A 26,482-nucleotide genomic window follows, 5' to 3' on the forward strand; every position below is an offset into this window, starting at 1 on the left:
AGGACAGAGATCAGGCCCAACTGTTGTAGTTGAAACTGTATGAGGATAAACAGTTTTATGAAAAAATGATATGGGATATATACGTCTATAACCAGAATACCGAATACAGAATACTGTTAATGAAGGTTCTGTGATGTCGATTATGAGATAATCAATACGTGGGTACCATTAGCAACGAGGAGAGAGAGAGAGAGAGAGAATTTCACTGAAAAATGTCAAAAAGCTAAACAATATAAGACTGAGCTCTGGAATTATAAGAGGCATAACAGCAGCTCAGCATTTCTAGATATAGAGGAGCAGCGAGGATGGCATGCAACTGGATAGTATCGGAGGATCAGAGAAGATAGAGACTGCCTGACGTGGAAGATAAGACGACGAGTAAACATTATTGGAACTTTAAACTTCTAAACTGCTTAACAATGTCGACTGTAAGTGATTTCTGAAAGATACAAAAGATAAAAGAAAGGAGAGACCAACCAGGTCGCAGAGAAGAGGACATTAAGCAAATAACTTATTAAAGAATGTGTTGATAATAAGTTCAAGGACGTTGGATGAATGAAATCAGGTACGCGAGGAAGCTGTGACAGCTGACAATATATGGCAGTGCAAAATGTTGGATGAGAGTAAAAACAAATCAAGAGATGACTCCTCAATGGTGGAAAAACTCCCTCCCCGCACAGAGCAAACAGATAATTAGTAATTTATAAACACACACACATAAATATTCTATCTTATTTCAACGTTCGACGTCCTTGAAACAGAAAATAAGAAAGGTCATGCCATTCTCGAATTAGAGACGGTGCTCATCGAGGAAATAACTAACAGACGAGAGTGGAATCCAAATGTCAAGAGGAGATACAAGAGAGGAAACTTTACGGAACTGAATAGCTTCTGGAGCAACGTACAATGGGACACAATTCCCTTGGCAAAGTATGGAGCGAGGTTACTAGAGGTTCTGTGAAGTTTATAATGAGGGGATCAGTATATGTGTGCTGGTGGTCGGGGAAAGACTGGGAAGGGTGGTCAGTAAGGAAGAAAGAAACGTGGTTCAATTTGTCAGAAGGTCAGGATAAGTGGAGACGAGGTATTGAGTCGATATAAACACAAAGAAGCAAGGCAGTGTTGGAGAGGTATAATGGAAGGAAGGTAAGAATAGAACAGAATAAGGTAGGAAGATTAGAGAAATGATAAAGATTCAGAATGTATTCGAATTGGAATGTAAAGATCCTGAAATATTTCATAAATCTATTAGGAACAATTGTCTATTACAAGAGCAGAGATTTAGATGAAGGAAGGGTCGTCGACACAGATAGAGATGTAAGTGAACTGCTGAAATGCTCAGTCCCAAAGCATATTCACAGGTGAGGGCGCATTAAACCCACACTTTCCATTTGGGAGGGAAAGGATTAAGATGTTTAGACAGGATATAATCCGTCTCACAAAGGATTTAGATCCAAATTTTGTGCGCTTGTCCAAGAATCATTCTCGCTCTAGTTATCTAAATGATGTGCAGAAATATTTGACTGACCACCATAAACGTGTAAATCATTGAGAGAGAGGGGATGGGATGGAAGAAAGCCAATTCCATGCCTATATTCAAGAAAGGCAATATAGAACATGGGCTTAGCTACAAGATGGTATCATTAAAAGGTTCGGTCAGTAAACTACTGGAAAACACTCTCAGGAGAGTAATGTATGAGTATTTGATAAGGAGAAGAACCCAAATGAGAAGGAGCCTGGGTTTAGAAGAAAGTCATACTTCAAGAATCGTCAGAACTTACAGTAGGAGATACAGGCACTTACAAGAGTAGATAGGTCTGGACTGTGCGATTAGACAGCTAGATGGGATTTGACGTTTACTCCACAGTGGACTGGTGTAAGTAAATGAATAAGAGTATAGATTTCCAGGCAGGGTGAGGGCTCCTTCATTAGATGAGTAGTATATGGAAAAAGATTATTTTTTTCAAACTTGGTAAATATAAATGATGGTTTCTCCACAAGGCTCATGATCAGCGCAGCTGTTTTACCTGATGTGAGTGACGTGCTAGAGTGGTCGTTGAATGTGTTGGCGAAGAATTCTGAGATTATGAGAGAAATGAAGAGGATTCATAGTTGCGAGAGTCTGTCAAGACACCTGAACGAGCCCCAGCAATGATGAAATATATTCCAGATACAGAATGATGAAGATAGGATTCCGAGGCTAAGCCACGAATGATGGCTCGCATGGAATAGATTACAGGAACAGAGGGGCTAAGGGGTCGACATGATGCTCATACTCTCACTGGATCTCCACATCAGGACGAAAATGAACTAAGTGAATCAACGATATCAGTTGATATCCAAAACACCTTCAAGATAAGATGATCAAGAAATATGTACAGTATGCGTATTTGACGCGAGGAAAATCATGCATCATCAATTCGATCACCTCACCACAGATCACATGCACACCTCCCGGAGGAGGTGCAACAGCTAGGCCACAGATCCCGTCCGTGCAGTGAGGGAGGTGAGCTGCAGAGGGAGGGATCAACATCCACGTAATTGCCACCGTTAGAGAGGAGAAGGATAACGGGAGATATGATTACAACTTTCGATATCCTCGCTGGAGATGACGATGGTGTTGACTTGGAGGAGTTCCTGGGAAATGGTGGGAAGGGATCACACGAGGACCATAACAGGACACGAGAGGAGGAAGAAGAAGAACTGTGAAGTATTATTTCTAAAGTGATAAAGAAGGATTCGGTTGGGACAAACTGAGTACAGAAGTAGTGAACGTGGAGAACATTATGAAGTGCAGATGATTATATGGTAAAGAATAATGGGTAAGAAATGTGGCCACACGAATGTACCTCGCTCCTTGTATGCACAAATCACAAACATGTACACATATATTCTGCACACTTACACACCACACACACACACACACACACACACACACACACACACACACACACACACACACACAAATGGATAAATGAATAAATAGGTACATGGCTTAGACTGGTGTGTGTGTGTGTGTGTGTTTGTGTGTGTGTGTGTGTGCGCGTTTGTGTATGGAATAAAGACATAGTATGTACATACAGTATATTTCAAGGTTAAAAGACGGGACGACACGAGTGTAAAACTCTCTCCTAGTAAAGCACAAATGCTAATCACACAACAAAGATGATACCAGACTTACGAGTGGTGATTTACAGTGGCAAAATAGGGGCCAAAAATGTTTCAGCTATGTAACAGAGAGAGCAGGGGGTGACCTGATCAAACCTAATGCTTTTAAACTGGCTTGCTGATATCAGTGGTGCATAGTTATTTCGAAAGATGAAACAAATAGAATAGTTAGAGACATTGATAAGAAATTAAGCAAAAAGAGCCAGAAAAATAGTTTGTATAGTATAAAAGTATTGGATGAATGGTATGAATTATGTAATAATTTTTTAATGCTTACAACATACAAAAGTTTGAAAAGTTGTTTAAATGTAGAAAGAAGTCAAGCGATGGGTCCCAGCGAGTGTGGAACTCCCTCCACGTAGTGTGCAGTAGGTGATTACATACACTCACGCAAGTACGACCTCGCTCCATACAGTAGCAAGAGTCAGCAGTAACACCTGTAGCCTTCAACAAGGGAAGACCAGAGAACCTTTGCGGTCGTAACCTTGGCCCTGACCATGTCGGGGTTGCGAAGGCAAGATGTCGATACGGAAGCTCTCCTCTGCTGGTCAGGGAGATATATGAGGCCTCCGACTAAGCCTGGAAATAAATCTACGACAGAAATTGGACGTCTTCAGCCTCAGAACTGACGTAGACAAACTGATGGCCTTGATCCACATGTGGGGCTAGGAATGTTCTATACCGTCGAGGGAAGACGTCGAGATCTTTTCAGTTCCGTGAGCGGAGGAAAAGCAATGAGATGTTGTTGTACCAGTCATGTGGGGCGTAGATATCTCCCTGGTTCTTAAGATAACAGGATGTCATCTCCCTCTGGGTTGCCATCCAGAGGTCAAGTTCTTTCTGATGTCATCCATACGGGATGTAGGCTTCTCCCTAGCGCACTAAGAGAGGAAGATGATATCTCCTTATGCTATTCAAAGGGAAAGTTCTTCCTGGTGCCTTAAATGACGGGAAGGGACAACAAGGCTTCCCCTAGTGTGCCTCCGGGCGAGGTGGTTATCGACTGACACCGACTGTGACGCAACTGCCAAGGTCGGAGCTGCTCCTCGGCCGGAATTAGCTATTGGCCCCACCGATCGCATGCTAGGTCAAGGTCGACCCCTGGCTTGTTTTGGTCCTGGAACAATACTCGTCGTTGAGAGATCAGTGTGAATGGCACAGGCCGTAGTTAACCACGGTGTGGGCGTGTTATTACGGTCACCAGGAGGTGTCGCTGCTCCCTCGCTGAACCGCTTACGTCCGCTTCATATACTTTTTGTCAGCTTGGCGAGGTCGACGCAGAGGGATAAAGTAAGTAAGAACTCAGATACTTTCGTGTGTATAGACTATATCCTTAGAATTTACAACCCTGAGACTGCGACTGTAGCATGAAAGCCCACAGGATCTCACGTAACTGCTAGTTATGTAGAACCTGTAGTGAACATTTTTCTCCTGGAATCGAGTATTACCTTTTTATATCGAGCTGCTGATACTACATGGGAGTTACCAGCCAGGGAGACCAGTTCTGAGCTACTGAATAGAAGGAAATTAAACAAGAGTCAGAGGTCAGGTTTTCTGTGACTCCAAGTGGACGAAAGGAGGGTCATGCAGCCACAGTAGTGTGTCAGGTCAGGACAGAAGACTACTTAGGTTCTGGAGTGACGAAATGGGACTACAAGCAATGGGTAGTCCAGGGTGAAAAAGCACTAGGCATCAGGGACCACAAGCACTACGCAGCAGAAACTACAAGCAGAGGGTTGACACTCTTAATCGGTGATATTCAGTCATCAAGATACTGAGATGATATGGTCGAGCTTTTCAAATGTTGACGGTTTCAGACCAGCTGAGCTGTGGCCCGAAAGACACTTGGATGAGAACTTTCAGTCACCCGCTTTAAGAGTTACTTGGTGGGCGGCGGCTTCAAAACATTAAAGTTACGCACTTTAAGACTTCTCGGCCGAGGTTTTCAATTTTGTTGAGGTCTCAAAGCATTAAAGTTGTGCACTTTAAGTCTTCTTGGTCGGGGATTACAATTCGCCGAGGGTTTCAGAGCATAAAACTGTGCAAGACTTTCTGGCCGAGGTTTCTAGCCTTCACGGGTCTAGAAACATTTAGATCTGTATACTCTAAGACACATTGGGTAAATTTTCATCTGCTGAAGGTTTCAATACATCCAGTCTTTGCCATTCGCAGATATGTAAGCGTTTGAAGTCTCTACATCGACGCGATTCAAAAAGTATCTACCATTGTCAACATTCTTTAAGCATCAAAGTCAAGTTGTTGAGGACACACATAAGGAGTATTCGGAGTCCACTACTTGAGAATACGAGCGTTCCCGCACTTTTGACACTTCGATGTGATATCAGTTCTTCGACGGCTTAAAGACTTTACAGTTGACGCATTTGTCACTATGGCATACTTCACTACAGTCACACTTCTCTGTCTTAACATGAAGAACGTAGAGAGCTTGGTGGATTTCTTTACCATCCCGTCATCAGATCTGGCAAGACCTTCCAAAGCCTGATGCGTTGTGACCATATGCCCGGCTGAACTAACAGGCCATAAGGTGTCTTAATCTGAGATCCAGGTTAAAGATAAAACCTCCAATCCATTCATTGTTGAGGAGGTACCACTAACCCAAGAACTGATTCATCAATAGGTTTCATTATCCAAACATCGATGAATCAAAAGAAATCACTGAATATAAACCAGCGAACCAAGAGACTGAATTATCTTCGGACGAGTGGATGAAGTTACCAGAGAATACTGAGTCTTGGTTATATTTGAGACGACGAACTAAGACTTGCGGTAACACAGGATTGGAGCGACGACTCGCTGTTCTCTTGAAGCTTCATGAAAAGTGTGATAGTCCAGTTAACCGAGTCCACTCTTCATGGTGACCCCCTGACCTTCTCTGCCAGGAAACTGTACTCAGTGACCCTGAGTTTCAGTCTGTTTAAGCCTAAATAGATAACAGTTTTTATCATCATTGTTGTCTTTGGTGCTTGATATCAAGGTCTCCCTCAAATGGACCTTGTGTCTTAGATTATCTATTTACCCAAAACATCAACACCTTGATTGTCTTTAGACTTTCTTCCCCACTTCCTCCATAACCAGTGGTCATCATGTTACATTTTCTTGTGTTATAACTTCATTGACGAGACGACAGTAGCCCAGCGGAAGCCTCAGCCAGAACCTTTACAATTAGGGTTGACTGGACGAAATAATGAGTGGTTATATATGCTTACTGAGGACGCTGACGGGCGTACAGGCCTTGATTACATAAAGCAAGGATAATCAACGTTAATGATACGCGGAAACCTGACACCTATGAGGCGAGAGGAAGGTTGATACTTTGATGAATAATTGAAATTCTGCTCAGCTTGAACATGGGTTAATTACACGTAGTCTTACTGCAGTGTCTCACGCCAAGAATTTATTGATCTGATCATAACTCATTGTCATAATTACTGCAGTGAACAGTGATTAGCTCATGGCTAATTGGTCTTGGATAATGTTCCCATCTTGGATAATGTTATCATTTTCTTCACTAAGTCATCCCAGCTTAGAAGTAGTTTGTACCTACCTAACCTCAGCGTACATTCAACTTAGTCTTAGGTAATCTCACCAATTAATCAGCTTAGTTTTGGTTGATCTCAGGTTTGGATTAGCTTATCCCAAACCAGTATCAGCTTAGGATTAGCTTGTCCCAAACTGTGCTCTTAACCTATCATCCCATTCTCTTGGTCATAGCTGTTCTCCCTACCCCATCACCCCATTACGTCACCCATAACTCTTTCCCCTACCCCATCACCACTTACCCCTCACCCATGACTGTTCTCCCAACACCATCACCCCATTCCCTCCCACTACCACCATGTTATCCAGCTTCTCCTCTTATCAGCCAAGCTACAGCCTTATCACCAGTGTTTAACACAACCTCAGTATGGATCCCTGAGCCCCGTGTTCTGCCCTCATTATACACTCCCTCATACCACGCTCCCTCACTGTGCGCTCCCTCACTGCACACCTCCTCATGCCTTACTCTGCATTCCCTCATTGTACACGCCTTCACTGCACACTCGCTCACTGTACGCACCCTCACTATACATCCTCCTCACCAGTCTTCCTCACGCCACACTCCCTCCCTCCACAGTCCCTCCCAACACACTCCCTCACACCCATTACTATATGGCTCTCAGTACTGTTCTCGCGACCCTCATCTTGTGTTATGTGCAACGATGACAGATCAGGCTTGGAGGTCATGTCTTCCAGTTGAGAGAATATGTCCTCGAGTAAAGAGTAAATGTTCCGGTAATGAGGTTAATTGGTCCGGTGAAGAGGTTTAATGGGACGGTAAATAGAGGAAATATTCCGATAAAGAGGTTAATTGTCAAGGTAACGAGGTTATACATTCCGGTTGAGAGGTTAATCGTTCCTTTAAAGAAAATATAATTTCCGGTAGAGAGACTAAAAGTTCCGGTGAAGAGGTTAATTGTTCCGGTATAGAACGCGAGGCATGGCGTGGGGTATGTATGATGGGGCAGGGGTTGGTGACGGGGCCGGGGAGCGGGGCGGGGCGGGGCGGGGTTGTGGCCGTCACATGTTATCACTTGCAGCGCCTGGCCCGGATATTGGGCCGGGATGGTTGTTACTTGTGGCACTCACTGATCGATCATGGTCGGAAATTAACTGCTGCAGGTCGGCACCAGGTGCACGCACTCCCCTCTTCTTTTACGGCGTTTTATGCATAATTCATATATATATATATATATATATATATATATATATATATATATATATATATATATATATATATATATATATATATATATATATATATATCCAAACCAATCCATTCGAAACTGAAATACAGACGGCAAGCTTTCGTCTATTTCTCAAAACATCTTCACGTCAGTGGGTTAGTGATAGGGACGTATGGACACAACCAGTCTTGGCTGATAACCACCCCAGTCCTGGACCTCTGGGCAAAGGGGAAGTTCACGGGCATCACTACTGGCTGAGGGGCATCCAGATGTTGAGTCCTTAACCACACAAGAGTCTTACATTATTTATCAAGGTTGGGCTGTAGAGAGGCCAGTAGGAACCCACAGTTATCTCGGGTAAGTGATCTGAGGTTGACCCTCGGTGGGCGGGAGGGAAGGTCACATTGGGTCACCACCTGACATGACCATAGTTTACGGCTGTGTACATATATGCTTTGCTAAAAATGTTATCGATCTTGTACATTCCATCATTTAGATTTAAAGATTTCACATTTCTGATCATGATCAGTTATCAGTCTATCTGTACAGGATGTGGATAGATAGATATTTTAGGATAGATTCCAAGATCCTGGAGGATTATGGTTTCTCATGTGAACAAACAAGCCACTTGACCCACATCTTGTTCCAACATGACACGTTCTTATGTTGACTGATTCTTTGCTGTAAAAGTCGACTTGTCTGACCTACATATACGTAACACATAACATGATTCACAAGATATACGATATAAACTGCCAGGTTCATTTTTGTGAGTCTAGTCTTCTGAGAAAGTATGTTATTGTGTTCATATAATCAAATATAACTTGAATGTTTAAATTCTTAAGAATGTCTACTGCTGGTGAAAAAGTTCATGGTTTTATGATAGGGAGAGTGTATTTCTATATTCCTTTTTGCTAATAGATCTTACATATAGATGTTTTCCTGGCATTTGTAATATATGACAATGAATTCGTCTAGGTAACGTAATTTGGTTGCAATAGATCTTGTCCGACCCAATTCATCAGCATTGTAGTCTGGGTCACAAATCATAAGGGCTCTGGGACACATGATGGTAAACACTGTTTTTTATGACACGTTTCAAAACCTTACTGAATCATATATAAATAATAAAACTTTCACTTTAAAAGGAGAATTCGATAAGTAAATATTCGGAATGGCTAATTGAATTCCCCTTTCTCCTAATTTATCTACTATATATATGGAGTTATTCAATCTAGTCTTCCTAAAATTCCTAACCATGATATCCTCTGGTGTAGATATGTAGATGAAATCCTTTGCATCTGACATCTGTTATGTTATATATATATATATATATATATATATATATATATATATATATATATATATATATATATTTTTTTTTTTTTTTTTTTTTTTTTTTCATACTATTCGCTATTTCCCGCAATAGCGAGGTAGCGTTAAGAACAGAGGACTGGGCCTTTGAGGGAATATCCTCACCTGGACCTCTCCTCTGTTCCTTCTTTTGGAAAAAAAAAAACGAGAGGGGAGGATTTCCAGCCCCCCGCTCCCTTCCCTTTTAGTCGCCTTCTACGACACGCAGGGAATACGTGGGAAGTATTCTTTCTCCCCTATCCCCAGGGAATATATATATATATATATATATATATATATATATATATATATATATATATATATATATATATATATATATATACTGATTACCACAAGGAAAGATAGAACACGATGAGTCCCCAGTGCACTTTCGTATGATTAATATATCGTGATCAGTATATCCCCCTGACGATGTATTAATCACACGAAAGTGCGCTTGGGACTTATCGTGCTTCATTTGTCCTCGTGGTTATCAGCAAATACTAGATCACGCGCATCACTGTGACCTACCGCAATATATATATATATATATATATATATATATATATATATACTTTACCTTACCCTCCTGCCTCCAGAGTTCCCCCCTCAGTAGTTGATATGTACTTCGTAAATAACCGACTGGGTTAATGGTTGCTTCTCATCCTCAAATTATCATCAGAACAGTTTGCCAGGCACAAGACACGATCGATTATTATTTTCCAAGTTCAAGGACGCTTATCCTGGAGAGGTACAGTCGTTCTCTGATTATATACACAACATGTGTCATGCTCTGGGTACTGGCCAGACGAAGTGGCACCTCAGGACGCGTATTATGAACTGGTCGTCCACTCGCCAAACAGGCCATCACAACAATACGTCATTATACCCGGGTCGGCAGTGTGGACTCGTCCCTCCGTGCTGGCCAGTACCTCCTCAGACAGTGTAGTGTAGATATTCCATTCCCTTCCGCTCTGTGGGAGTAAACAATAGGTAAGAATATGGTGTCTAGGATGACGTACAATTTTTAAAGGTTGTATTAGGTTTAGCTGAAGATCGTCCCGTTGTTATGAATGCGTGTTTAGTGTTGGTAAATGTGCGTGAGCTGTGGGATATTTTGATCTGCACATATTACTGCTGTACACTAACATATGTGGTTAGGTTTGGATGAGTTTTATATGAGGCCGCATTACGAGGACGGGATAGCTATCCTCTTCACAACTAGTTTTCTTTTCTGATTCATTTCACCTGCGGCTTCCAATGTGATTTTGATAAAAGTTACATTTGAGAAATTTACTCCATGCCTTGAATAGACTGTCTTAATGTAGATATTACATTTGTATTATCTTCTCAAATTATTTAAGTTCTAAAGATGGTGTAAACCATGCCGTAATGTGATAAAACTGATAATGTTAATCTAGGCTCCTACAATTGTTTATATATATATATATATATATATATATATATATATATATATATATATATATATATATGTGTGTGTGTGTGTGTGTGTGTGTACAAACTACATAGATGAACAACTTCAAGTGTGCATCATTTATCAGGCAACTCTTCATCGCAATTTTGATAATTGGTAATTATCACTAAGTATCATGACGGCCCTCAGTATGACCAGGTAATGCTGCCATGACCAATGTGTCATGCAACATACCTCGCTGTGGCTTGGTCAGCAGAGGACAGCACGACCCTCTCCTCTGGATTGGACAGTCCCTCTTTATTGAGAGCTAGGGTGCAACCCTGAATTACCCTTGATGAGGATAAATCAGGGTTGTTTTGTTTGTATTTCAGACCTGATATATATTTTTTTGAGATGTGTTTTCATGAACGTATGTGAATATGCCATAGTGTTATTTCAGATTGATCACTATTCATTGTCTTATGGATAACAAAACACGGAATGATTAAGAACATGAAATGACTTGTGTCTTGTTGCCATTATGTAAATGACTGTGCCAAGATTAACGTTGTGTGAGGCATGTTCCCTCCTGCTGGTTCAGCCCACTGGACACAAAGGCTGATTAGTCGAGGTAGTTCTTGAACGCGGTGATTGGTCGAGGGGAGAGTTGGAGCGCGGTGATTGGATGAAAGAAATGCTCAAGGAAGTTGATTGGTTGAGGGGGGGGGGGTCGTAGATTAATCTGCGTGGTTAAGGGAAGTGCTAGCGCGTAGTAATTGGTCGAGGGAAGAGCACTACGGTACGCTGAATGGTTGAAGGAAGTGCCTTAACACGCTGATTGATCGAAGGAGCTTTTAGGGAGACACTGATTAGTTGAGGGAGGTGCTCAAGCATCTTGATTGGTAGAGGGACGTACTACGTCACCCTGATTGGTTAGGAGAATATCATATAGGCAGCAGGTGACTGAAGGGAGGAGCTCTCGAGGTCGCTAATCAGTTGAGAGGAACACAAAGATAAGCTGTTGGCCGAGCGGGTGATTGGATGTCAGGTGTTCTCGGATTCGGTGATTGTACTGATAGCGTGAGTGGGGGTGAAGAGTGCGTTGTGGGCGGTGATTAGGTTAAGCAGGCTACTTAACCCTCGCTGATTAGTTGAGAGGACTACTCGACAACGATGATTGGTCGAGAGAACCACTCGACAGTCATGATTATCCGAGTAGACTCGTCACAAAGCAACCACACACAGTCAAGGTCGTCCGGAAACACAACACTACCACTCAGGGTCACGGTCGTCCCAGAACACGACACCACGAGCCACTGTCAAGGTCGTCCGGTAACACGACACTACCTCCACATTGTCAAGGTCGTCCGGTAACATGACACTGCCCCCACATTGTCAAGGTCGTCCGGTAACACGACACTACCCCCACATTGTCAAGGTCGTCCAGGTAGGGCTGGGTGGGTGTCTGGCTGGCAAGGATGGCGTGACTTGTCGCCCAAAAATAGCCAAGATAGCCAGGTAAGCCGCTTGAATGGCTATTTTTAGCCATTCATCGCGCCAAATTAACTACATACTGAGAGTGTTAGTCTTTGAGGACGCCTCGTGGGGGGTAGGGAGCGTAGGGTTCGTACCGCCCCTTGGGGCTGGGTGGGGCGGTCCTTAGTGCCCCAGGGGAGCATAAGTGGGGCTCTTGTCGAACCCTGGCACCTGCTGGAGTGGCGAGGTAATCAGTCACACGTCCGCATGTCCTCCCTCCCCCCCCCCCCCCTCCACGGCCCCCTCCAGGCAGCAACTCATCATCAGTAGGAGTGTTCAGCCAGCAGCTAACGCAGCCTGGTAGCCCGGGAGCAGCTGACACCGCTAAAGGATAAGACAATAGCTGTCAAGCAACAGCTAAATACTTAGCTTGGTAGCCGAGCAAAAGCTACGGGTGAAATGTGTGGTCACGTAGCAACAGTTGAGGCAGCAAAGTGGTCCCAAAGCAGACTAGAGAAAAGCTAACACTAGTCAGGGGCTTGATGGCAGCTAACATTAAGCTAAATAGCTGCTAAATGCATCAGTAGAATTTCAGTTCATTTGAAACCGTTGTAACCGAGACGAAGACATGTAAGCTTAGTGAACAGCTTATCTGATCAGCTGAGAATCTTGTATGTTTTGACGAGCCTTGTACCTTGTGAGGAACCTTGTCTCTTGTGGGGAAGGATATCAAGAGTAGAGCAGGCCCTTGTACATGACCATCACCACCTACAACAACAACAACAACAACAACAACAACAACCAGATCAGCAGGATCAGCTCGGCACCGTCATCGCCCCCCCCGCCCCCCTTGCTGGTGTCACCACCATCACTGCTTTCTCCAACACCACCACCACCACCACCACCACATACCCCATCTCCACCATCAACCTTCATCACGACCGCTCTCACCACCACTCCCTCATCTGGGGGTCTACGGAAGCATCACGAACATGAACATCAGGGGACGTACAGGAACAAGGAGGCAACAACAACAACAACAACAATAATAACAGAAGAAGAAAAAGCAGAAACAACAGGATAAACTGCCAGAACGGCCTCAGTACAGGAACAGGAGCAGCAACAGGAGGAGGGAGCAACAGGGAAGGAACAGTACCAGCAGGAGTATCATCATCATCATCACCATCATCATCACCATCATCACTATCCTCACCATCATCACCATCGCCATCGTCACCATCATCATCACTATCCTCACCATCGTCACCATCATCATCACTATCCTTACCATCATCACCATCATCATCACTATCCTCACCATCGTCACCATCATCATCATCAGTATCATCATCATCATCACCATCAGTACCATCATCCTCACCATCACCATCATCATCGCTATCTTCACCATCATCATCACTATCCTCACCATCGTCACCATCATCATCACTATCCTCACCATCGTCACCATCATCGTCATCATCATCAGCAGGAGTCAGAGTCAGGACCTGGGGAGCGCTACCTGCCTCGTCCTCCGTCGTATTGTCTGTGACACAAAAGATCCAGAGTTCGATCATAAGGCCCGTGTGACATGCCTGGCTTGGCGCGCTGCCCGACGCCTCCTCCGCCAAGCCTCTCTCTCTCTCTCTCTCTCTCTCTCTCTCTCTCTCTCTCTCTCTCTCTCTCTCTCTCTCTCTCTCTCTCTCTCCTTACCCACCTACCGACCTGCCTACTTACCTTCTTGCCTCCCTACCTACCAACCTAACGAACCTTCCTACCTATTTCCCTCCCCATCTACCTGCCTCCCTACTTTTCAAACTATTTACGAACTACTTACTTAACTACTGACCTACGTACCTGGAACTATTTTCCATCTCTACCATTTACCGTCTCCCCAACACTACTCTCGTCTCTCCACATATACTGGCCACTACATTAATACCCCCAGCCTTCCACATCTACCATCCTCTCCAACACTCCTCCAGCCTCCCACATCTACATCTTCTTCAACATTCCTCTCTGATTTCCCTCGTTGCTTCTTTCATTCTCTCCTTCATTCTTGAAGTACCTGGGTTAATGACATGGTTCGAAGTTCACTGGACCTTCCCGAACCTCTCGATTCGTCCTCGCTCTTACGACTTTCACAGAGTTGATTTTACGTCATTCATGTCTCTAGGTTCTAATTAGAAGTTCGGAGCGTCCCGAACCCTAATGACTCCCGGGTCCATTTGCAGTACTCAGATGCATCACATGGGTTTGACTCTTAAGCTTCGAACTCTACGAGATTTTGAAGTATTACACGTTGATCTGAGGTTAACTTAACATGAAAATGTTAATATTTACACACACACACACACACACACACACACACACACACACACACACACTTAAGGACCGACACTGAACGTATTGAATCCCTCGCTGGAGTCCCACTTGAAGGAGGATAGTCACGGAGACGAACCGTCTTCTGACGATCATATTACAGCAGTAGTGTGTGGATAAGAAAATCTTAGGCAACTTGTTCACATCCTACATGAGGCCGTAACTAGTGTATGCTTCTCACGTGTGGTTCCCGCGCTTGTAAAAAGCTCAGAGAACCAGCTGAGGAGATCTAGAGGAGGAAGACAACACAGATGATACCAGAATTACGAGAGATGATCTAGAAGGGGAATGTAAGAGGCCTTGAGCCTGTCCACCGTGGAAGAGAAAAGAGCATAGAGTGATCAGATCACAATTGCTTTATATATATATATATATATATATATATATATATATATATATATATATAAAGAGAGAGAGAGAGAGAGAGAGAGAGAGAGAGAGAGAGAGAGAGAGAGAGAGATTTTGCTTTTGTTCTGTACAGACCGCATTGGTCCGGGGTCCCAGGCGGTATAAACGCCTCTCACAGATTCCCAGCCTTATACAGGCAGCCATGCCAGTCCCTTGTATAATACAGTAGGAGAGGATCCGACAGGTTGCTGGGCCCCAGGTTCGTGTGGTCGCACACCTACTATAGACACGGCCCTTCCTATGCAAGGATAACAGGGAATTCTTCTATAATTTTTGGTCATTGTGCTGTTTTACATATTTCGCCTCATCTCTCCCGACCTTTTATGATGGCCTTTCTCTCCCCCATTGACCTTCTCCACTTCCTGTTCTGTTGATCTTTCGTCCTCATGTTCCTCTCCGTTGTTCACTCTCACCAAATTGCCTCACAGTGCTACCTCGGTCACTAGGTCAACCCCCCCCCCCCCACCTCCCCTGGCCTTTTCTGACACACAAATGTACCACGTACACGTGCCTGACCTTCCTTGGTCACCAGGTCAACCTTTAGCCCTCTCCCCGTTTTCCCTCTCCCCGTTTTCCCTCTCCCCGTTTTCCCTCTCCCCGTTTTCCCTCTCCCCGTTTTCCCTCTCCCTGTTTTCCACACCTCAGCAGGCGAGCCTCTCGCTGCCCAGCCCAGACTACCCAACCACCGCCTCGTTCTCTACCAGCGTTGTTACACTTCCCAGCACGTGATAATTAAGAGAAATTATATCAACGTAACAATTAATTTTTCCCGGGAGTATAATTACCACTGAGAAGAGGTCAGGAGGGGAGGTGGGGGGGGGGGGGGGGGTTAGGTATCACTGTGTATCACTGCAATGAAACATGTTCGGTGATTTGTATGATTCGTTTTAATTATGTTTTCTTTTTCTCTCTTTTCACAGGTGAGGCACACAGAGACGAGGGTCCTCACTCAACAAAGGCCAAGTCCCCTATCACAGGTTAGGTCAGGTCACATGACCTCCCATCATTAATTCATATCAGCTAGAAAGATAAGGTCACATACACCTCAGCAGCAGAGTAAGTCAAGTTGCGTCAGGTCAGGTAAGAAGACCTTCCAGTATCAGGTCACCCCATTAAAACGAGGTTGAGCTCACACCGAAAAAAGCAGGTCAGTACAGTGCAGTATGAGGTCACATCACCGCCATCGTAGGTAGGTCACCTTCCCATCACCACTGAACTAGGTCACAAAAATTTATGACCGTACCGACACTTGATTAGGTCACCCGATGAGATTGCCTCAAGGCCAACCATCACCCCTCAAACTTAGGTCACGTCTCTCCACAAGGTCAGGTCACCAGTTCCCTAGACAGCCCTGAGTAAAGCGTCTTGTACTGCAACACACCGAAATATAGCTTCAGTAAATCCCTCTTAATGTAACTTAATGTAACTCCTTTGATTAATCTGACCCCATACACCCGGTCATGGCACTCAGCTGGCTGCAGCAACGGATAAATAACCTGATAATTACCTCGCTGATTACAGTGTTTCACGACCCGGTAAATGAGATGTTATGATAATCAGGAAGCGAAGAATTAAAGCCCAGCTGCTCTCCTCCTCCCGCCCTAGGCTCAGCAGACGACGCCACGAATCCGACTTGCGTGTGCCAGAGTAATACCAGGAATCCGTTTTGCATGAACGCTGTTGTTATGACCAGTCCAGTATACACGAACGTTGGTGTCGTATTACCTGGGACGATGACGTAATTCCTCCTACCACCCCTCTCCAAGGGAGGGTCACCAAGCAAGTGATTAAAGATCACTAATGATGGTTGGGCTCTTATGATGGGTTGTTGGCCAAGTGTTGGTTGCTTGCTGTGTGTGTGTGTGTGTGTGTGGAGAGAAATTTACGCTTGTGTTGCCCCGTCTCTCTCAAACTTGTATATATGTACTAATTCCTAAGTATAAAGGACTACGCCTGTCATTAGCAACACCGCAAACAAGACGTAGTCTTCACCTTCCACGAGCTTGTTCCATTGTTAGAGGACAGAGGAGAGTACAGCGTCCTTCAGGAAATTTTCGGTGCAAGGAAATTCACCTTACCCTGCTCCCTTATGGAACGCAGTCTCGGTGTGGCAGCATTCCCATAAGAATCAGGTCTCAGGATCACTATATATATATATATATATATATATATATATATATATATATATATATATATATATATATATATATATATATACTCATCTGGACATAGTTTTAAATATATCTAAAATCTCGACATTAGTTAATGACGTAAGTTGTTGGCGCCGTAGGATTACAAGTACGTGATCAATCTAACAAGTCATTTACTAGATTGATTAATATTCCATCGTCGTTAACGAAAATCATTTATTTCGTAACCTCACCGGAGTTATTAACTGATAATTTTCGGTCATCATAATTTCGTTATCAAACTTTGGAATCAAAGTAGTGTGCCCAAGGCAGGTTTCCAAGTCTGAAAAGCTGACTTATGAAGGGGGTTGACTTTAGGGTCAGATTAATGTTATTCATGGATCAGGTTGTCGACCAAAGTAGTTCTGAGAGCAATAAAGTTTTAGACTAAATTAGTTTTTATTGATGGTCGACTTTGCCTTCTGAGCACCTGGAAGTTGGCCTTTATGGAGGTACAATCCCGCTCAGACTCCGACCTTTTCAAGAGACGAAAACATTTTTTAAGGATTAATTCAGGCACGGCTGAACACACTCACCCTTTATATCAGGCGAGGTCAACATTGTCATCGAATGTGTTAAGGGAGGTCAACATTGTCATCGAATGTGTCAGGGGAGGTCAACATTCTCAGCTGTTATTTCAGGGAAGTCAACGTTTTCGGCCATCAGTTCAGGGAAGGTTAACATACTCAGCGATTACTTACGAGGAGGACAACATTTCAGCGATTGTTTCAGAGGAGGTCAACATTTCAGCGATTGTTTCAGAGGAGGTCAACATTTCAGAGATTATTTCGAATAAAAAGTCAATTATCTTGATAAAGGAAGACCTCTGTGGTGTGTCAGATAGCGTTACTGACCGTGACGTGTTCAGGGGCCACTAGGAGTCGAGCGCATAGGTTCGAATCCCGGTTGCGGCAGTAGGTCTACAGTCAACCCAGCTGTTCATCCTCCCCTAGGTTAGGTTGGTCGAAGAAATGGGTACCTGGATTAGACTAGTTTCGTCTCTTCGTTGTATATCAACTAACTGTTATATTTCTCTCTTGTGTCTCCCCTGAGACACTTGGGAACTTATAGTGTTTCATTTTCCCCGTGGACTCCCAGGATATACTTGATCATGTTTACCAAATGGCGTCCGAGCTTCGTCTGTTCGAAGTATATCAACTGACTTTTATTTCTTTCTTGTGTCTCCCCTGATGATGTGATTATTACACGAAAGTGCGCTTGGGAACTTATCGTGTTTCATTTTCTCCGTGGACTCATAGGAATATACTTGATCACGCGCAAAATTTTGATCCTTTCCAATATATATATATATATATATATATATATATATATATATATATATATATATATATATATATATATATATATATATATACAGTATTAGTGAAATGTCCTTGATTATGGCGTTCAGTTGCCCGTGTCGCATCATCTAACAACAACAAAAAATACATTATTGTGATCGTTTAAGAAGAAACAGATTTTCAAACAATTACTTCAAAAGGAGCGGGCCACATCGGCGGCTACACCAGGGAAAGCCTAATCATCTGGCGATTGTATCAGTACAAACCCAGAATTATTTTGCTGATAATTACAGAAGGAATAATCTTGCTTATCATCATGGAGTAGACAAACTTTTTTCCCCTTTGTGGTCACTTTGACGATTAACAGATCATGGAGCGATTTGTTCTGTAGAACACCTAACTTGACTCTGATTATTGCGGAGGAAAAGACGTCATTTTGCAGATTACGTGCGTCAACCTCTTCCTCGATTATCTCTGAGGAAAATTATTTTTTGACGATAATCATGAGTAGGTCTGTCACCACTGTGGTAACTTCTTGTTATTTATTTCTAAGGACATGACCATAATTCCTGCGGACGAAAATATGTATTCTTAAGGACACTGACTATAATTTCTGAGGACAGTGACCTTCATTTTGAAGGACTCTGACCTTTATTTATAACTAAGACAGTGACCATTATTTCTAAGGGCACTAAACTCTATTACTAAGGCCACTGACTTGTATTTCTGGGATACTGAACTTTATTTCTGAAGACATTGATTATCATTCGTGAAGATATTGCCATTTATTTCTAAGCCCACACGATTATAACGTCCTTTATTTCCAAGGGCGATGGACTATAAAGAGTTTCATTGCCAGGACGTTTATCACCGACTCTAAGCACTTCCGTGAGGAGACAGCATCGTTCCTGCACGATGACCTTTTCCTGTTACATGACCACGGCGACCTTTTCTGCCTCCTGCAACTTGCATAGGCACTCCGGAAATAGACCACGCACCGACAGGAATAGGGAGGTCTCTCTTCCTCGCTTGGTATCAAGCTCGGTCGACCGGTGCGTGTTGGGTGGCTCTTTGTGTGTATGGCCTTGTACCATCTGGATCTCTCTATAGCGACAGTTGAGACGCTCAACCTCCTTATCCGGAGGGCTCTGGGTGGCTCAATCTGAGGATGACAAAGGATTCATTCGGAGTTTTAAATGGTCCCAGTCGAGTCGAGGATCTCAGAAGTCTTCTTCGGGGCACTAACTGACTCGTGTTGGGGAATTCAGGTGCCTTAGTCGAAGCTTTGTTTCATTAGATTCGAAGTATTCAGACCTTTTTCCAGGGATCTAAGTAGCCCGAACTGAGGATCTCAGATGTCTCATTTCGGGTTTCAAATGGCCCGCATCATCCACCTAATTCTAAATGGTTTCTCTCTAAGTTTTGAAAAGTTAACTTGACGTGAAGTGTGTGAGTTCGAGGCTCTAAATGGCCCCCAGGCGATGATCTGAGTTGTCTAAAGCAGGATTCTAAGCTGCTTCAGGTTCTGTGCTTCGAGGCGAGAATTCGATACGTGATATTCCACTGTCAGTGGTTGTCGATCCACTCTCACCTATGGCTCAGTAACGTCTCTCTCTAACTGTTTGGTTCGGTATGCTCCAGATTGTCTCCCTCTGTCAAGATAAACTGTTGCGATGCACTTCAAGTTCTTTTATGTGGTTTCCGACAATGTCAAGCTTAGATCTTTAATCTGTTTCATTCTGCAGCCTAAACTACCTTCTTCGGTGCACTAAACTGTTCATCTCGGTCTTCCAAACAGTTCTTGGTGGCTTTCATATCTACCCATATTCCTGTAAAATCTCAGTTTGTGTTCTGCACCTTCGTACTCTGCTCAAGATATCTTCATATTAATTCAAAATTGCCTTCATCTGTCTTCATCCGCATTCATCTATACTTTAGACAGTCTACCGTTGTCCCAACCATTGATTCTGTTCTCGTAAACTAGCACTCAGGATTTATCTGAACTAATTATCAACTTCGGTGTTCTAAACTGTTCCACGAAGTACGTTCAGCTTTCCAGTATATCACCATAACTGTCATTAGTTGCTCTAAGTAGTCTAATTTGCCATTTTGAAGTGTGTAATGTGTTTGCTATAAACTACCTGTTCAGATGTTTAAACTATCATATTTGAAGTTGCGAATTATCGTCTGCACCCTAAACTGTCACATGGCCCATTAAACTACAAACATTTCGTATTACAGAGGGTTTTGTCTGGCGTTGTAAACTATTTCTAAGAACAATAAACCGCTTAAGAGGAATTGCGAGCTTACACTGGGGTTGTAAACTGCGTAATTTAGATATGTAAACTGCTTCATTCCTTGTTGTAGCCTGGCTGATTCTCGTGTCTGAATATGTAACTTCAAGATCATTAGGAACGTCTCCCTAACTGATGAAGAACCTCTCCCTGCCTGGTGAGGAACCTCTCCCTGCCTGGTGAGGAACCACTCCCTGCCTGGTGAGGAACCTCTCCCTGTCTGATGAGGAACCTCTCCCTACCTGGTGAGGAACCTCTCCCTGCCTGGTGAGGAACCTCTCCCTGCCTGGTGAGGAACCTCTCCCTGCCTGGTGAGGAACCTCTCCCTGCCTGGTGAGGAACCTCTCCCTACCTGGTGAGGAACCTCTCTCTGCCTGATGAGGAACCTCTCCCTGCCTGGTGAGGAACCTCTCCCTGCCTGATGAGGAACCTCTCCCTACCTGGTGAGGAACCTCTACCTGCCTGGTGAGGAACCTCTCCCTACCTGATGAGGAACCTCTCCCTGCCTGGTGAGGAACCTCTCCCTGCCTGGTGATCTAATACAAGTATTCACAACTATCAGAAGTCTTGAAAATCTTCATCTATCAATTTACCGAAGATTTGACTCGCCAGATTCCACACGTAATAATGGATACAAACTCGTGGGCAATAGTTTTGCTTCAAATGAGGCGAAGTACTTTCTCTTCCACAGGATTGTTAACATATGGAACGATTTGCCACTTAACGTACTTGAAAGCAATACTATGGATACGTTTGAGAATAGACTTGGCAAATACTCCGCCTCAAGTGCACGATTTACATCATGTGCACCTCAGTTGTCACAATGACCCTTTGCAAGTTATTATCCTTGCATTATTTGTGCGCCTCCTGACTTTTATCACAGAAATCTGTAAGTTTCTGATATCTTCCACTATCACAAACAGCCTCGAAAGGAGCCAGTGGTCTGTTGCTATTTGAATTCTCTGTATTTTTTGTATTCCTCTGTATGATATTTTCACTTTATACGGTTAATCATGTAGCGTCTAACATCATATGCACGCTGTATGTAGAGGAAAGTTTACCACGTAAAGTACTTATGTTGGTGTAATGAAAGTAATTACGGTTAATTGAGAGATTAAATGTTAGATTAAAGGCATCAAGATTAAAGCCTTCTGGCTCCCCATGAGTCTGCCTTATAATGACTAGTAGTTAGTGAAGCGAGCATAGAGGAAATAACACGACCAGTTGCCAGCGCTCAAACGCTGTTCATCACGATAAGTACTGGATACAACTTCATTTTTCCTCCTGGAACTGGCTAGTTTACTTCTCTCTTTCTTTTCCAGGAATACCTTCAGGTTTTCTTATTCCCCACAGAATGCCTCCATTTTGTCTGTTGTTTCTAAGGAATGCCTTCAGTTTAACTTTTTTTCTTTCAAGGAATGCCTGCACGTTGATTCCTCGTTAATATAAGAATACCTCAAGTTTCATGTATTTCTACAAGAACTGCCTCCACTCTGGTTTTCTTTTCTTCAAGGATTTGCTTATAGTTTGTAAACAAACTTGAGTCCTTGTTGTGAGTACGACTCTCGGCAGTCATGGTTCCCTTGACCCCACAGGACCGCCAGTGGCACCCTTGCTCCGCCTCTGACCATAAGTCTGACACCATCAGAGGGACGAGTCTGACGTCGAGTGCATCTCTGACGTCATTCGGCCTTCGCCTTACGTCACGTGTTGTCGTTAGACAGGTCGAGTTAATTAACGCTGGGAGGGGAGGAGATGGTCTCCAGTGTCACTCTCGACCCAAGTCCCTCTGGTTGAGTGGGTGCCTGTGAGGGCGAGCCGTGCCTGGCCCCACCTGGCCCCGACTCGGGCCATGCCTCGCCCCACGCCCTTCAGCACGCTCTCTGTCTCTGTTACGCTCCTCAGTGCCAGACATGGTAATCGGTTGTGAGCGACGATTCACTCTCATTACAGAGAGAATCACTCGGGCGATGACGTAGTACTCTTCAAAGAGAACAACGGTGACAACAGTTACCGCAGAACACAGTCCAAAATGCATCCCATAATGGTCTACTGGACTGAAGAGAAGGTCTCTCATGAATTCGTATTGCCATACGTGACCAAGGACGTGTGTGACCCCCACCTCTCTCTCTCTCTCTCTCTCTCTCTCTCTCTCTCTCTCTCTCTCTCTCTCTCTCTCTCTCTCTCTCTCTCTCTCTCTCTCTTACCATCTCCAGCTATCCATCTATCAACACATTGATCGACCATTCGTCCATCCGTCGTAGACCCATCATACCTACGTCTGGCGTCCCTCTGTCCACACTATCCGTCCATCTGGCGGACGTCCGTCCACCTATCCATCGGTATGGATGCATTCTACCCATAAATCATTTCCCTTATTCAGCCGCTCGTCCGATGTTCGTCTGTCTTACCATTCGTCCGATGTCAGTGTAGTTATGAAGCCGTTCGTCTGTTGTCACACATTCGTCTCTTAGGTATCTACCCATCCAGTCGTATATACCAGACTGTTAACGTCTCTACATCAGGCTGCAAGCATATACCAGGTTGCGGACGTGTATACCAGACTACAGATACGTACACCAGGTTGTAGACGTATATACCGGGCTGTAGACGTATGTACCAAGCTGCCCACAGGTTACAAACGTATATTCCAAGGTGTACACATAAGCTAGGCTTTAGAAGTAAATACCAGGCCGGAGACGTGTTCAAGGGCCGGGTTTGGTCTCGCACAACAGCACATCTTCCAGACAAAAAACCTCTGACTGGCCAACTTCAATCCTTCGATAGAAAAGTTCCGACTCTCGAGCCAACTTGTGGGAATCACAATTCTTGGCGGGTTCATAAAACTTGTGCCTGATACGAGCTCGAAATAGTTTTATACTGAGGAGGGGATTCAAGGCGGCTTGCACTCCAGTCTCAAGTTTCCAGTCTAGAGGTAGAGGGATGGGATGCTCTTCCAGACCACAGTGACTGCAAAGTCTCATGGACAAAATACAAAAGTTAGGAAAGTATGGAATATATATATATATATATATATATATATATATATATATATATATATATATATATATATATTAAAATTAAACCTGTTCCTCAACCCTGCTAAACCTAATAGCCTTGCTTTTAACCACATTTACTCTCACCTTTCTCCTTTCACACACTCTCCCAAACCCAGTCACCAACTTATGCAGTTTCTTAGTTGAATCTGCCACCAGTGCTGTATCATCAGCAAACAACAACTGACGCACTTCCAGGGCCCCTTATCTAAACAGACTGAACTCTCCCCTCTCGAAGTTTCTCGCATTCACCTCCCTCACCACCCCATCCAATGATAAACAGAACAACCAGAGGGTCGTCACACACCCATACCACATACCAACCTTCACTTGGAACCATTTACTGTCCTCTCTTCCTGCTCGTACACATGCCTTACACCCCTGATAAAACTTAATGCTTCTAGCAGCTTCAGGAGTAGTGCTTTTATCCTTTCATCAATCCATGACTTTATTCCTAAGACATTTTCAGATCATTTTTACTCTTTACCCGTGAGCTTTGTTTCACTCAGGACCACAATATCCAGGTTTTTGTCCTCAAACATACTAGCTATCTCTCCTTGTTTCTCATCTTGGTACCAGGATTGTCAAGGAAATGAAGAACATTCTCCTCCTAAGGATCCAATGTCTTCCAACCAATTGGGACAAGAATGACTTGTGGTTCCATAACCCGATGTTTTTCCACTATTTTCCTGTTCCATGAAATCTGCAGCGCCACCTTGTTTATCTGAGACCCTCTCCAGACATGTACCTCCTAGCGTGCGAGCGTCTGTGTGGACCAACATCAGCTGCCTTCCCACCTTCCAGGCACACGATGTTAGCCGTCAGAATGTAGTACATACTTACATACATGAGAGAGAGAGAGAGAGAGAGAGAGAGAGAGAGAGAGAGAGAGAGAGAGAGAGAGAGAGAGAGAGAGAGAGAGAGAGAGAGAACATACTCGACTTTAATCCCAGTATTTTCGAGATATTTGAAAAACAGAAATGAGGGACAAAAATGTCTGAGACGCAGTGAAAAAATATAACATCAGATGATCCATGTACGTAAGTCTTGTCGCCGAGCGGTGTCGTCTGTAGTTAACTTTACATTTGCGTCATTTCATCAGCGATCTTGATGGATACGTTGGTTTCAACTGATCCACTGCGCTGTAAAGACACTAATGACGTCACGTATGATTCTATATCATTATTCAACATGTGAAGAAACTATCATGATAGAAATATATAGAAACGCGTATTTTCCGGTATTCTTGAAAATGGCGATTAAAGAAAGAAAACAGAAGAAGTATACAAAGATATTTATGTTGGCCCAGTTGTGTTTATCTTGCTCCAGCACCTGAGCCACTGATATCGATAGTCGAAGAAAAGACTGCAATGCCATCATGGATCCATTGGTTTTTGCGTGTGGCATCTTTCCTTTCCTGAAATAGATCTTTGGTTCCCTGCGAGTCTTGTCGTTCTCCGACATCCTCCTCTCTGGAAGCTTGTCATGTGTTGGTTAAGAACGTATGAGGCCCAGGTCCTTTCACGACCCGTGTTCCCGAGACGAGCCGGCCAGCAATGTTACATCTGCGAGAATGTGAACTAACCACATTTATTGGTCTTATTGGATTATTCTGCATTTTCTATTCTTTAGATTATTCTATATTCTTTATCATGTTTACAAATATATTTCCCCTTCTATCATTTAGTACCTTAACGTGTCAGTAGGGTGTAGACAGCAGCCACCCCAGGGAAGCATCTTACACCCTCCGTGTCAGTAGGGTGTAGACAGCAGCTGCCCCAGGGAACCATCTTACACCCTCCGTGTCAGTAGGGTGTAGACAGCAGCCACCCCAGGGAACCATCTTACACCCTCCGTGTCAGTAGGGTGTAGACAGCAGCCACCCCAGGGAACCATCTTACACCCTCCGTGTCAGTAGGGTGTAGACAGCAGCCACCCCAGGGAACCATCTTACACCCTCCGTGTCAGGATTGCTAGTCTTACATTGTCAAAAGAACTCGTCTACTGGTCTGGCTTTATCCTCTTGCACTATAAACACTTTCTTTCTCTACCTCTTGTGTTCACACTGTTTACCATTCTCTTTATGTCCTCGAAGGAGTGGCGAAGGTTCGCTCGTCGTGGATTGCGAAGATGCGTTTCTTGGTAGGTGAAGTGAATGTGCTGTATCGAGGATGTAGTTAAGATGCGTTTGGTAGTGTGTTCCTCCATACTGAACATGATGGTGACTGTGTGTTGGCAGTCGTGCCCCATTCCCTTGCAAAGGTTGATGTCTCTAGTTCCATATATATATATATATATATATATATATATATATATATATATATATATATATATATATATATATATATATATATATATATATATGCTGTTCCTTTTCTCACCCACAGCTTGACAGTTGTGGTGACTTCGACATGGGATTCTATGATATAAGTAAACCAGAATCAATGGATGGGAAAAAAGTATATAACCTCGTTCAGTTAAAAGAGATGTAGATTCTATTACTAAAACTGGATAACGGGAGACTTAACAGTTCTTGTCGAAATTATTCAAAACTTTAATCAGATCTTCTCGATGCTTGTGCTTTCATTAGAGAGAACAGTTTTAGGTCTTTGAGTTTCCCTTAAATCAGATTTAAAGGACAAGTTTGGTTGCTCCTCTTTGAATACGTTCTCGTTGTCAGCTCCCTACATTGGAGA

General features: G+C 43.6%; 1 protein-coding gene and 1 long non-coding RNA gene across 2 annotated transcripts in view; both read left to right on the forward strand.

Annotated features, from left to right (window-relative positions):
• LOC139765046 (uncharacterized) overlaps nt 1-26,482 on the forward strand; it is a 479,849-nt gene that overhangs the window by 43,339 nt on the left and 410,028 nt on the right. The gene's annotated exons all lie outside the window — the stretch shown is intronic.
• LOC139764396 (uncharacterized) overlaps nt 10,145-26,482 on the forward strand; it is a 30,302-nt gene continuing 13,964 nt past the window's right edge. The window contains exons 1-2 of the long non-coding RNA XR_011716366.1: nt 10,145-10,259; nt 15,867-15,923. This is a non-coding gene — a long non-coding RNA (uncharacterized lncRNA). The remainder of the gene's footprint in view (nt 10,260-15,866; nt 15,924-26,482) is intronic.

This window comes from Panulirus ornatus, chromosome 4 (assembly GCF_036320965.1).
Source record: "Panulirus ornatus isolate Po-2019 chromosome 4, ASM3632096v1, whole genome shotgun sequence".
Classification (NCBI taxonomy): Eukaryota; Metazoa; Arthropoda; class Malacostraca; order Decapoda; family Palinuridae; genus Panulirus; species Panulirus ornatus.